This window comes from Mustela nigripes, chromosome 11, assembly GCF_022355385.1.
Source record: "Mustela nigripes isolate SB6536 chromosome 11, MUSNIG.SB6536, whole genome shotgun sequence".
Classification (NCBI taxonomy): Eukaryota; Metazoa; Chordata; class Mammalia; order Carnivora; family Mustelidae; genus Mustela; species Mustela nigripes.
This window is the reverse complement of record NC_081567.1, coordinates 22,296,256-22,308,923: the sequence shown is the minus strand read 5'-3', so window position 1 is coordinate 22,308,923 and position 12,668 is coordinate 22,296,256. Positions and strand designations below refer to the sequence as shown.

At 48.8% G+C, this 12,668-nt stretch overlaps 1 long non-coding RNA gene and 1 pseudogene across 1 annotated transcript in view; both read right to left on the bottom strand.

Moving 5' to 3' along the window:
* LOC132026839 (uncharacterized) overlaps positions 1–8,372 on the bottom strand; it is a 52,006-nt gene extending 43,634 nt beyond the window's left edge. Inside the window, exon 1 of the long non-coding RNA XR_009407014.1 lies at positions 8,013–8,372. This is a non-coding gene — a long non-coding RNA (uncharacterized LOC132026839). The remainder of the gene's footprint in view (positions 1–8,012) is intronic.
* On the bottom strand, positions 596–2,509 carry LOC132027263 (N-alpha-acetyltransferase 20-like; annotated as a pseudogene).
* Positions 8,373–12,668: the final 4,296 nt, after the last annotated feature.

Below are 12,668 nucleotides of genomic sequence, written 5' to 3'. Positions count from 1 at the left end.
GTTTCACTTATTTGTGGAGCATAACAAATAGCATGGAGGACATGGGGAGTTAGAGAGGAGAAGGGAGTTGAGGGAAATTGGAAGGGGAGGTGAACCATGAGAAACTATGGACTCTAAAAAACAATCTGAGGGGTTTGAATTGGCGGTTGGGTGGGAAGTTGGGGTACCAGGTGGTGGGTATTATAGAGGGCACGGATTGCATGGAGCACTGGGTGTGGTGAAAAAATAATGAATACTGTTATGCCGAAAATAAATAAAAAATAAATTTAAAAAAATCTTCAATTAACATTTCAATGCAAAATAAAAAATATATATGCAGCAGTAGTTCTCAGGCACAGAATTTAGGAGGAGACTGGAGCAAGTGTTCTCCCTAGCATACAGTGAATATTATGACCCAAAATAGTGGAATGTTTCCATCTGACCTTGCTGCCTTTTGATTGAATTTTATTACAGTGAACAGCTTTAGTAGGTATGATATTGCTAACTGGAAAGAATGAGACTGAAGTTTATAACCTGTATTTTCTTGAAGTCTGTAAGACCAAAATGATTACTTTTCTCCCAATTGAGCTCCTAGGTCATCCAATGAAAATAATATTGTCCATAAAATATCTGGAGCATCAGCCTAAGAACCACTGGCCATGGTTATTCAGTGTCTTCAGGCCTCACAGGATGAGGTAATGGTATGACAGATTTCCTCTCAGTGTCTCTGGAAAGAGCTTTCCTCATATCATAGGCATCCTCATTGGGCTACTCGTTGCTGGCCGAGTGGTACTCTATGACCCGTACATGCTGTAGCCCAGCTGCTTGTGCACGTTGACTGCAACTTGGTTAGACACCCTTACAAAGAGATCGCTGAAAAATCCACCCTTTCCTTCTGAAAGCTCCCCTAATAACCCCATAACTTTAGCAGCCAAACCAAGGCATCAAAATTTGGGGGCAACAGAGAGAGCAGTGATGTGCCTGTGCCATTCTTCCCCAGCTACTGAGCCTACTGCATTACCTGTGATATAACCCATTAACTCTCTACCAGGTGCCTCCACAACAATGAAGTACTCTGGCCAGTGGGCAAGGTACTGTAAGTAAAAAGGAATCCCATAAGTTTCTGTAAGTGGATCCAAGTTAATGTTGTTGAAGCGGAACAGGTCATCGCATGTGAAGGCCCGGAGCGTAGTCACTGCACCATGAAGCTAGCTTAGGAGACCCCCCCCCCGAGGGGCACGTTTTATAATGAGGTTAAAATCACATCAATGGGAATTCTCACAATAGAATTTCAGAAGTCTTACAGCCCCTGGCCTGCTTTCTAAAACACACAGACCACTAAAAACCAGTGAAATAGAACATGGCAATTTGGAGACCTCATCAGGGAATACAACCTTGAGCATCTACATTCAGTTCCTCGTCATTCTGGTGGCTGAGAAGTACTTACTGGGGTCTACAGGGCATGAGGCACTGAGACACACATGGTCCCTCCAGGCACCATTATTCCCATGGGGTAGACAATCATTAAACAAGATGTCTGTGTTGCAACGGGACTGACTGCCACAAAGAACATGCACAGAGAAGAGATAGTGGGCTGGACCTTGTCTGCAGGTGTCAGGGGCCTCCGGAGGGAGCCGCATCTGACATGAACCAGAAGAGCCAGAGGCTGGGCACCTTCTTGACTCATGGGCCTCACCCACATCCAATCTGTCAGTACATCCCATCAGCTCCTCCTTCAACATGTACCCAGACATGGGTCGATTAGCTGCACTTCCACCCCTACCACCCTGATCCAAGCCAGCAGCATCTCTTGTCCTGGGGGAGAAAGTGTCTCAGGCAGAGGGAGCAGCCGAGCTGCCCCACGACCAGCAGGCACAGGGCACACTGGAAGGACTGACTGGATCCTATAGGGCAGGGAAGGTGAGCCGGAAGCAAGACTGGAGAAGGAGGATGGAGCAGCCGTGCAGACACAGAAGGAACATTTGGGTTCATCTCCAACAGCAACAAGAAGCCATGAAACTAGGCAGTGACATGATAGAATGAGCCTTCCACAAACCTATGGCTCCATGGGAACATGGGGATCTGGGAAACGGAGGAGAGCCTGGAAGCTACCTGGGCAGACTAGCCACAGGTCAAAAGACAAATGATCATAACTCGGACTGCGACAGCAGGAGCAAATATAGAGAAAACGTGGTAGATCCAAAAACTGTTTAGCAGATAAAATCACAGGTCTGGGTGAGTGATTGCAGAAGGGGGAAGAAAGTCAAAGCAGATGACTTTTTCCTTTTGCACGGGGGAGCTGAAGGACACAGTGGTCCCATTCATGGAGCTCGGGGGGTGGGGGTGGCAAGAAGGAAAATACAGGAAGGGAATCTCGAGAACAGTTTTGGAAAGACTGGATTTGAGATAACTCTGAGACATGCAAATGCAAATTTCCAGTTGGCAGCAGGAGACCCAGGGTACCATGGGAGGATCATGAAAATCAAAGGGAGTCACACCAAGCAGTACAGATTCTCACCTTGTAGCTCATGGGGAATCAAAAGGTTTCCAGTAACACATTAACTAGAGAAGATGTGGGATTCCAAAAAGATCACCCTGGCCAGAGCAGGAGCACATGGTTGGCAGAGGGAGCTGGACGAGAAGCAGGTAGGACGAGGAGGATGGGTTGCAACAGAGCAGGCAGGAGAAGGGACCTGAGCCAGGGGTCTGCTCACAGGGAAGGAAAAGGGAACAGACTTGCCCTTTGTCACCAGTGTAGCACCCATGCAGCTCCTGGGGATGGTCGAAAACCCAGAGCACATCACCTCCCTGACTTTAAACCCCTCGGTCCTCCTGCATTTCACTCTCTGACAGTCTCTCCAGAATGCTCTCTTGCTCCCTGCTCTCCAACACAACATCAGGTGCCGCTGACACAGCCCTGGGCTTCAGTGTCCAGGCTAGTTTCTCATGTCTGGCAAACACGTATTGTCTTTTGAATACTTCCCTCCTCCACGGGGCAAGAAGGAAGAGCAGTGCTGACACCGAGGAGGTGGCCTGGCACCATGAGCAAGACTGCACGGCTGGTAGAAGTGGCCTGGCATGCATAGAGAGGCCATATGGTTCCCTTGTTGGACACAAACGACCTCACAGAACAGCAGCACAAGGTGACCTGGCTAGGGTGAAGAAGAGAGACAAAATAGGCCCACTCAGACAAAACCAGGTGCTTGGTCCACCATAAAATACCAATCATCCCCTCTCCCGGTTCGAAGGAGTGAATGCCTTCCTTCTGAATGACACAGTTCATCTCACTACTCACACCACCCTCTAGAAAAGACTGATAGAGCTACCCAATCACAGCACTGATTCACCTCCCGGCAGCACCCAGTCCAGAGCACACCCCTGCTTCCTTGAACACTCTCAAATACATCTGCTCAAAGCCCAAATCTTGTATGTTCTTTCTAACACTCTTTCTTACTGATCAGCCCCACAGTGCCCATGATGTGGGTTCTCCCCAATGATGAGTAATGAACCCACTGTGTTTAAGGACAGGTGTGCTCCCAGTGGCCTCTGGGGAGGACATTGACCACTGTCATGGGAGGAAAGGTCAGTTCCCTTTCTTGGAGGGACGTTCACGGAGTTCCAATCTGAAGGTTCCCATCTTCTCCGTGAAGCAGGACCCATCCCATCGCCCATGTTATGCAGAGAATGAAAGACAAGGGCGGCATCAATCACAGGGTTGAGGAGAGTGCAAAAAGTCTGCTGGAAGGATTCCGGAGAGTGGGAAAGGGAGCTGCCCAGAGAACAACAGAATGGGGGAGCTCCATAAGGACACAGGGGAGGCTGGTTGGCAAGAACACACAGTCATTCTGAGCTGCTCTGCTGTGTGATTCCCACCATCAGGATTCAAGGCAAACATGGATGCTTTGTGTCACCCAGCGTTTGGGGTTTACTCAGACGAAAGGCAAGGGTAGTAGAAGCATTGCCAGGACAATGGATGAATCATAGGCTGGGAACTCTACGCTCAGCTGAGAGATGAGCGCCTTGAGGGAGAATAAAGGACAGAAAAATCCAAGGAGGTCCTCGGGAAGAGCACACGGATGGCAGAGCAGAAATAACAGATGGAACATGCTGGAAAGAAGAGATCAGGGCTGAAAGGAGCTGCACTGCTCATGTGCGAGGTGGTGCAGCATCAGGGTGGAAATCCAGGGCACCAAACTGGGAGTGGTGACAGAGGTGATCACTGCAGAGGAGGCATTCAAGAAAATGAGTTTGTGAAAATGAGTGCCCTGTGTGGAAGGTCCACACAGGACCCTGTGTGGGTCCTCCATGTGCACACTGAGGCCACCCAGGTCAATGTCAATAGTCAAGACAGAGAGGAAGGCTGTGGGTCCGGCAACCAAGTCTTCCATGAATTAGGTGAATAACTGTGGGGGACAGGGAGAAAACAGTAATGATGAGGCCAGCGTGCTCCACCTAGGGACCATGGATCACAAAGAAATGGCATGGGGGCAAAAAAGATGGAGGACACCAATCTTGAATCCCCCGATCCTGAAAATGCAGGGTATGAGAACATAGGCAGCTCCTTTGGGGACTTAAGGAACAGATGTACACCACCCCCCCCAGAAGGGACAGGGTCAAAGCAAAGAGAGGGAAGAAATGGCTGAGGAAAGAGAGGAGGCTGGCAATTATGGACACTAAATTTCCCAGGTCATTCATGGGGAGGGCATAGGGATGGGGTTCACGAGCTTTAAAAAAAAAAAAAAAAAGAGGGAACTGCCTTAAGGGAAGAGCAGGATGGGAAGATAAGGGAGAGAGGAACTGGGAGTCACGAGAGTTGGTGATCACGGTAAGTGCTCGAAAGATTCCTATTGAACCAAATGCAATTATTAGAATATAATAACAAATAAGCCCGATATATCCCATAGAAGAGTTCTAACTGTAGGATGGTAGGAGTGAGGGCACCAGTCCATGATGAAGGTCAGGACACTGATGATGGTGACATGGTGCTGACACTACCAGTCTTGAACACCTGCTGTGCGCCCAGTACGGGGGGGGTGGGGGAGCACTCCACATCTAGTTCTTCCAGCAGTCCTCTCAGACAATTCCTTGCATGGCTAGCTCCATGAGGGCTCTGCACTGAAGGAGGGAACATACCAAAACAGCAGAATCCTAGGACTCCTGGGAGGCCAACCGGCTTTCTTAATGGATTCTGGGGCTTTATGGCTGTAACTTAAGGCAGGAGGAACGAATCTGACCCACAGCTAGGACACAGTCAGTAACTTCAACCAAATAATATTCAGAGGGAGAGAAATCATTGGTCACCTGGGTGGCCCAGTCAGTTAAGCACTGGACTCTTCGTTTTGGCTCAGGTCATGATCTGAGGGTTGAGAGATCCAATCTCACATCGGGCTCCACACTCAGTGTGGATTCTGCTTGAGATTCTTTCCCCTTCCTTTCCTTCCTCCTCCTCTCTCCCCTCCCCTGCTCCAGTGGTGTGCACATACTCTAAAATAAATGAATAAATCTGTTAAAAAAAAAAGAATGGAGGGAAATCAAAAGTAGTAATAATAACTTGTGGAAGGCTTCCCTCTGGACCAGATCCTGTGCTGACTGCCTTGGATCTATTTCTCATTTAATCCTTACATCCCAAAGGCAGGTTACCATTCTTATCCCCATTCTGAAGAGAGGAGGGAGGCAGAAAGGGATTTGTCGTGATTCATGCAAAGAATCCCTATGGTATTAATAACATGACTTTCTGACAAGATTGAAGGGTTTAACACACCACAACGAAGTGGCCGATCATGATATCACAGAACTTGAAGGACAGAGCCCTGTAAAGTATCTCCAAACATTAACCTATGGATTTTCCTAATCCTCTTGCATGTTGTTCAGATGAAGGAAAGTCCAGTGCAAAAAAAGCTGTCATGAAATGCATCCACATGGCAAACATATCTGGTCTTTATAGCCCTGGACCTATCCCAGAAGATTCTGACTCAGTGAGTCTAGAGGAGGACGTGAGCATCTGTGTTTTGTTTTAAAAGCCCCACAAGGCTCTGCTGATGTGCTCTTTGAGCTTAGTACAATGGCCTTAGAGTCTCCGCAATTCCAAACCCAAACTTCCCCTACGATGTGGAGATGGCTGCAGACACAACAGGGTAGTGGAAACTAAGGCAGAGAAGAACAGAGAAATTATAAAAACTATCGAATAGAGAGTCATGAAAAGGCAAGCTCTAATTATACTACTTCTCTGTCCTTTTCTTGTATCTGCATTACTCTATAGTTTTTATTAAGTAAGCAAGTTTGCACAAACTGTTACCAACGAATATTAAATAAATCAATACCAACAACAATTTTAAGTAAATGAAATTGTAATATGCTACTAAAAACTATTTCCTTTCTCTCCAATAGTTTCAGTGGCACTTCAGAGTCTCTTAGCAAACAGCAGTTCATATGAGAAAAATTATTTCTAATTCAACAGTGCGACACATGAGGTCAGTGGCACCTGAAAGCTGGAGAACAAATGAAGTTGGGTGGAGTCCATTTATGTTCACAAATGTCACCACAGACTGCCTCCACGTCTTCAAAACTTCTGTATTTATCTATTCCTTGAATCAGCCACCACTAACACCTACTACATGACAGACATGGCACTAAGTGTTTCATTAATGTTAAGTATCATTTCATCCTTCCGATCATTTATGAAGTGGGATTATCATCATCCCCATTTCTCACATCAGGAAACTGAGACATACAATGGATGAGGAACGTGGCTCATATGAGGGAGAGCTACAATCAGCTTGGATCTGGACTCCATGTTTTTTTTTTTTTTAAAGATTTTATTTATTTATTTGAGAGACAGAGATCACAAGTAGGCAGAGAGAGAGAGGAGGAAGCAGGCTCCCCAAGAAGTGGAGAGCCCCATACGGGGCTCGATCCCAGGACTCCGGGATCATGACCTGAACCGAAGGCAGAGAGGCTTTAACCCACTGAGCCACCCAGCCGCCCCACTGGACTCCATGTTTTAAATCACTATGCTTAGTCTCCAAGAACCTACAGAAAGTGCAAGTCTTAACCCCAAACCTTGGTTTTCCCCACCCTATAGTGGCCCCCATGTGGCCCCAGCTTCAAGGACATTCTCTCAACTCCTTGAACAGTCCACACGCCTTCCCTGCTCGAACCGAACACGCTCCCACATCCGCCTTCATTTCTCAGCCTTCTGGTCTCAGCTTAATGACAAACTCTAATGCACCCTGTAGCTCTCAGCACTTGAGGAAAACCTGTAATTGTGTATTTCACAGGTAATTATTTGCTTCCTGCCTCGTCGAAACAGGTGGTGAGTACCTGAGACACCTGTCGGGCTATTTAACACGTGCTCCCAATCACCACCCACCCCCCACCCAACCGCAAGGCCCCACCGCAAAGTACGCTCTCAACAATTTCTGCAGGACGAACTACACTCCGGCCTCGTGCTTGCCAATATGTGTCACATCTGTGGTGACGACGCTGCCCCCGCTACACCCCTCAGAATGGAGACTCCGGAACTTTCATCCAAGAGCTCTGGAAAGTACTGGCTCTGGGCACCAATATTACCCGGTCCTGGGCCCGCACTCGACCCCCCCACCCCACCCCACTCCCCCGCCGCCATGACTGGCCTGATGTCAGGTGCACAATAGGGATCCTGACAACCCCCAGTGGAATGTCATCTACTCAAGAGGGAGAACCCGAACTTCTTCCCCGTCAACATGACACGTACTCGGTTTACCCTGGTCTTCCGGCAAGACTTTAGCCCCAACAAGGCCGACACCCCGTCTGCCTGGCTCCGGCCGCACCCCCAGTCCCGCTCTCCCCAGGCCCGGCGCACGGCACAGGTGAGATAATCAGCCGCTCCACACACGAAGCCCCGCTCCGGGCTCTTCACAGGTGTGAAACGAGGGGCGCACGAGGTGACGGCTACCTTTTGGCGAACCAGCGTGTTCCTGAGACACGGGCCCGCCTCCCACCGAGGCCCCAGCCCCCAGGGGACGCCGACCCCTGAGCCCGCGCCCCGCAGGTACCTCTGAGCAAAGAAGCATCTTCACAAGCGACACGCACTCCCTCGTCGTCTGTGTGGAAGAGGAAACGCAGGAAGTGAAAGAGGGCGTCCTCAGGCCACTGTCCTTGCACGCGGGGGTTCCGGGGTGCTGTGCCCCGCGGAGAGACGTAAGCGGGGTCCGCAGGTGCTGAGGAGAACCGCCAGCTTCTGAGACCGCCGCTCAGTGAGCCGGCTCCGGTCAGCGGCGCTAACAACCTTCCTGCTCATTGGCCCGTCGGCCCAGTCGCTGATTGGACAATTTCCCCGCCACCTCGGCCTGCGGAACGATTTATTGGACTCCTTTTAGCCCCGCCCACACGCCCGGGAGCTTTCTCGCTCCGGGGCGGCGGCGCCCCTGTTAGTTAAAGCCTGTTCTCTCCTCGAGACGTCTGCAAAAGCTGGTTTGTCTCTTAGGTGTTATACGCTGTTCTCAAGTTCTTCAGTTTTCCCGGCTGACTCTGCTTTTTCACTTGTGGAACTTGAGTGGGTTTTTGGCAGATCCTGAATTTTAGAGTTACTAGCGACTCTGATTCCAGGGTCTTTGTTCTGTGACAGGTTTTGTAGTTCTTTACTCTTTTTTTCTCAGCCATTTAATTTTTTGGTGCCTGTGAATAATTTCTGCCCTTTCCTGTTCGTGGACATTCTGTAATACCGCCACTGCGAGTTGATGGCCATCAATTGCCCTCGCTCGATTTTATTCAAGTTTCCGTGATGGCACTCTGCCTTTCGCAGATTTCATTTGGCTCTAAGCTGTTTGTTCCCTGGGATGAAGATTGGGACAGGTGCTTCCAATGTCTGACTTTAGCCCCCAGCGTTAATATTTCATCTGAGAGTCTGTTGATTTCTTGCGGTGCCGAGATGACATCAGCAACGCCCAGGTCATCACCATGGAAAATTCCCCTCCTCAGCACATCTCTGCTGAAATTGAAGATGTGGCCTGTGAAGGAAGTCTCCCTGCCATCCACTCCACCCACGGAATGGCTCAGGCAGAGCCCAGGCCACAAGCCCAAGACAGCATCTCTGTGGGTCCTGGAACTGACCTGGTTCGCTATGGAAAAGAATCCAGTGCAGTTGGACTATCTCACCAAGTGTCCCCAGAACTGCTGCCTAGGGGGAGGCTAAGAATCAGAAGACAACCCCCAGCTGAGGCCCAGCTGCCCCAGGAATGGCAGCTTAGGCTGCAGGGAACAAATATTTTCTGAATACCTACTATGTGCCAGGCCAGGAGCTAAGGATAGAGCAATAAAGAAACATAGTGTCCATACATAGTGTTCACCCAGCTGCCAACTGGATATGGATGTCTCCACTGGGCTCTTCACCAAGCTCCTTGACTCACCAAGACCCAAGCCAAACTCTCTGCTACCCCCTCCAACAGGAAACCCACTCTTATCCTCTAGGACTCCCGCCAAGGTAGTAGCAGCTCGCAAAACAAAAAATTCTGGGAGAAGGAGAGATTCCTCTCTTTCCCTCTTCACAGAGCCAAGTCGCTCTCCTGGGTTCTCCCTCCTGCATTTAGCTTCTCCCTCATCTCTACACCACAGTCCTGTTCAGACTGCTCTAATTTCTTGCCTTCGTTCCATTCCGGTATCCCGGCTAGCCTCAACTCCCATAGTTCCTCCTCCGCAGCCATCCAGAGGGAGATGGTTAATTTCCACTGTTCAACCACGTTGCCCACCCTAGATCATTTTTCTGCTCTGCCTCCTGGGCTCTGTGGCCCAGGAAGCTGAGTCGCATGGGCTATATCACCTGGCCTCCTTTGCTATCTGGCATCCAGTTAAATTTGGCCAATGAGAGGCACCAGAAGGAGACCAGAGGCTGGGGTGGGTAGCTGAGGGTTTCATGCTTCCCTTTGCCCCACACACCAGCCCTGTTCCCTCAATGCCCCTGCTGGGGCTGGCGGTGGCTTCATCCCTTCAGGCCTTAGCTCTGCAGATTATTCCCTAATCCTCTTCAGCCTAGGAGTAACTGCTCCCATAAGAGACAAACTATAGGTGCTTCACCAGCATTCTCTGGGGCTACTAATGCTGCATGAATCTCAATAAACTGTCTCTTTATGAAATTATCTTTAATTAAGTTCTTTTGAGCGTGATCTCTCTTTCCTGCCAGAATCTTGACTCACAAGTCTTCCCACTGTCAGCAGGATGAATTCCCTATGACACACTCCACTGGGATTTCATTCTCCCACATGTTTACATTCCTCCTTCTGTTCCTGGAACCTTGGGTGTGTAAGTGTACTTTTATTTTTTGGCAAAAATTTAGAAGGGTTTTCCAGGAGAAAGGCTTCCCTGGGTCTAGCTGTCTCCTCTTTTAAGCAGTAATCTAAAAAATTATTTTTTTCCTGGGGCACCTGTCTGCCTCAGTTGGTAGAGCAGGTGATTCCTGATCTTGGGGTTGAGTTTGAGCCCCATGCTGGGGGTAGAGTTGATTAAAAAAAAAAATCTTGGGGCACGTGGGTAGCTCTACTGGGTAAGTGTCCAACTCTTGATTTTCAGCTCAGGTGATAATCTCAGGGCTGTGAGATCGAGCCCCAAGTCGAGGTCTGCACTGGTGTACAGTCTGCTTAAGATTCTCTCTCTCTCTCTCTGCCCCTCCCCACCTCAGGTTCTCTCTCTTTCTCGAAATAAATAAAATCTTTAAAAAGCAGGGTTTTTTTCCTGCGGGCAATGGGGATTCATATCAATACATTCTCTTTGGGGTATCACCATACTGATACTGAACCACCCAGGCGTCCCCCTTTATACAAAATTTTTTTAATCCAATTTTCTTTTTTTTTTTAAGATTTTATTTATTTATTTGACAGAGAGAGATCACAAGCAGGCAGAGAGGCAGGCAGAGAGAGAGAGAGAGAGAGAGAGAGAGAGGAGGAAGCAGGCTCCCTGCTGAGCAGAGAGCCAGATGTGGGACTTGATCCCAGGACCCTGAGATAATGACCTGAGCCGAAGGCAGCGGCTTAACCCACTGAGCCACCCAGGCGCCCTATACAAATTTTTGACCGTGGTTTTGTTGTTGTTGTTGTTGTTGTTATTGTTTTGTCTTTTCAAAGGTTTCAGTAGGATCGCGTGGGAAAGCCTGTTAGCTAATCTGTAGCTTCTCAAGGCTTCTTCCAGAAAAAGGAAGTCGTGGTGCGCCCCCTGGTGGCCGTTTTCTCCACTTACAGGCAACTGCGTCCAAAGTACGTCTGGGGCTAAAAGACCTTGCCGTCCCTTAGACCTAAAAGCTAGAAAACCCACAGCAACAGAAGGTTGTGCTCTTGCAGAGGCTGGTTGGGCGGCTTTAAGGCCACTCCCCGCCAGAACTGTTACAAAGTTTAAGTCACAAAAATGTTGCTTGCAAGGTACTTTCAACACTATAATGCAAGACTGACAAAGAGAGTCTTTTTTTTTTTTTGTCTTTAAAAAAAATGAGGTTATATGGAAGCATATTTTTTTTTAAAAGATTTTATTTATTTATTTGACAGAGAGAAATCCCAAGTAGATGGAGAGGCAGGCAGAGAGAGAGAGGGAAGCAGGCTCCCTGCTGAGCAGAGAGCCCGATGCGGGACTCGATCCCAGGACCCTGAGATCATGACCTGAGCCGAAGGCAGCGGCTTAACCCACTGAGCCACCCAGGCGCCCCTGGAAGCATATTTGATACATAGTAAACCATGCATTAAAAATGTCCAGTGAGGGGCGCCTGGATGGATGGCTCAGTGGATTAAAGCCTCTGCCTTTGGCTGGGCTCATGATCTTGGGGTCCTGGATGGAGCCCCTCATCGGGCTCTCTGCTTGGTGGGGAGCCTGCTTCCCGCTCTCTGCCTGCCTCTCTGCCTATTTGTGATCTCTGTCAAATTTTTTTTAAAAAATCTTTAAAAAAATTGTCCCATGAGGAGACGCCTGGGTGGCTCAGTTGGTTGAGCTAAGTGTCTGCCTTCAGCTCAGGTCATGATCCCAGGTCCTGGGATTGAATCCCATGTCAGGCTCCCTGCTCAGCAGGGAACCCACTTGCCCCCCTGCCTGCAGCTCCCCCTGCTTGTGCACACTCTCATTCTCTTTCTGATAAATAAATATACTTTTTTAAGTGTCCAATGGGGGGCACGTGGGGGGCACAGTTAGTTAAGTGTCCAAGTCTTGGTTTCAGCTCAAGTCATTGATCTCAGTGTTGTGAAGTTGAGCCTCAAGTCAGCCTCTGCGCTCTGTGCAGTCTGCTTGCGATTCTCTCCTTCTCCCTCTGCCTCTCCTGCTTGTGCTCTCTTTCTCTCTCTCTCTAAAATAAATAAGTCTTAAAGAAGAAGAAGAAAAAGAAGAAGGAGGAGGAGGAGGAGGGGAGAAAGTAGTAGTAGTAGTAGTAGTAGTAGTAGTAGTAGTAGTAGTAGTAAATGCTCTTGGAGTGGGGGCAGATCAATAGAGCCAAAAACACAATCCATCTTTTCCGGAAACCACAACCCACTGGAGACAGACACTTGAACCTGTTTCGGTTTTGATAAACACTGTTTTCCTAACTACTCCACGACCAGTAACTCAGCAGCAGCTCTGACCCAGCTTCCACATGCTCTGTGGCTTTCTGAGAACAGTCTCACTCTGGGTTTCATTCATCAAGGTTCTCCAGAAAATCAGGAACGACAGGATGTGTGTATGTAGAGAGAAACAGATCTTTTTTAAGG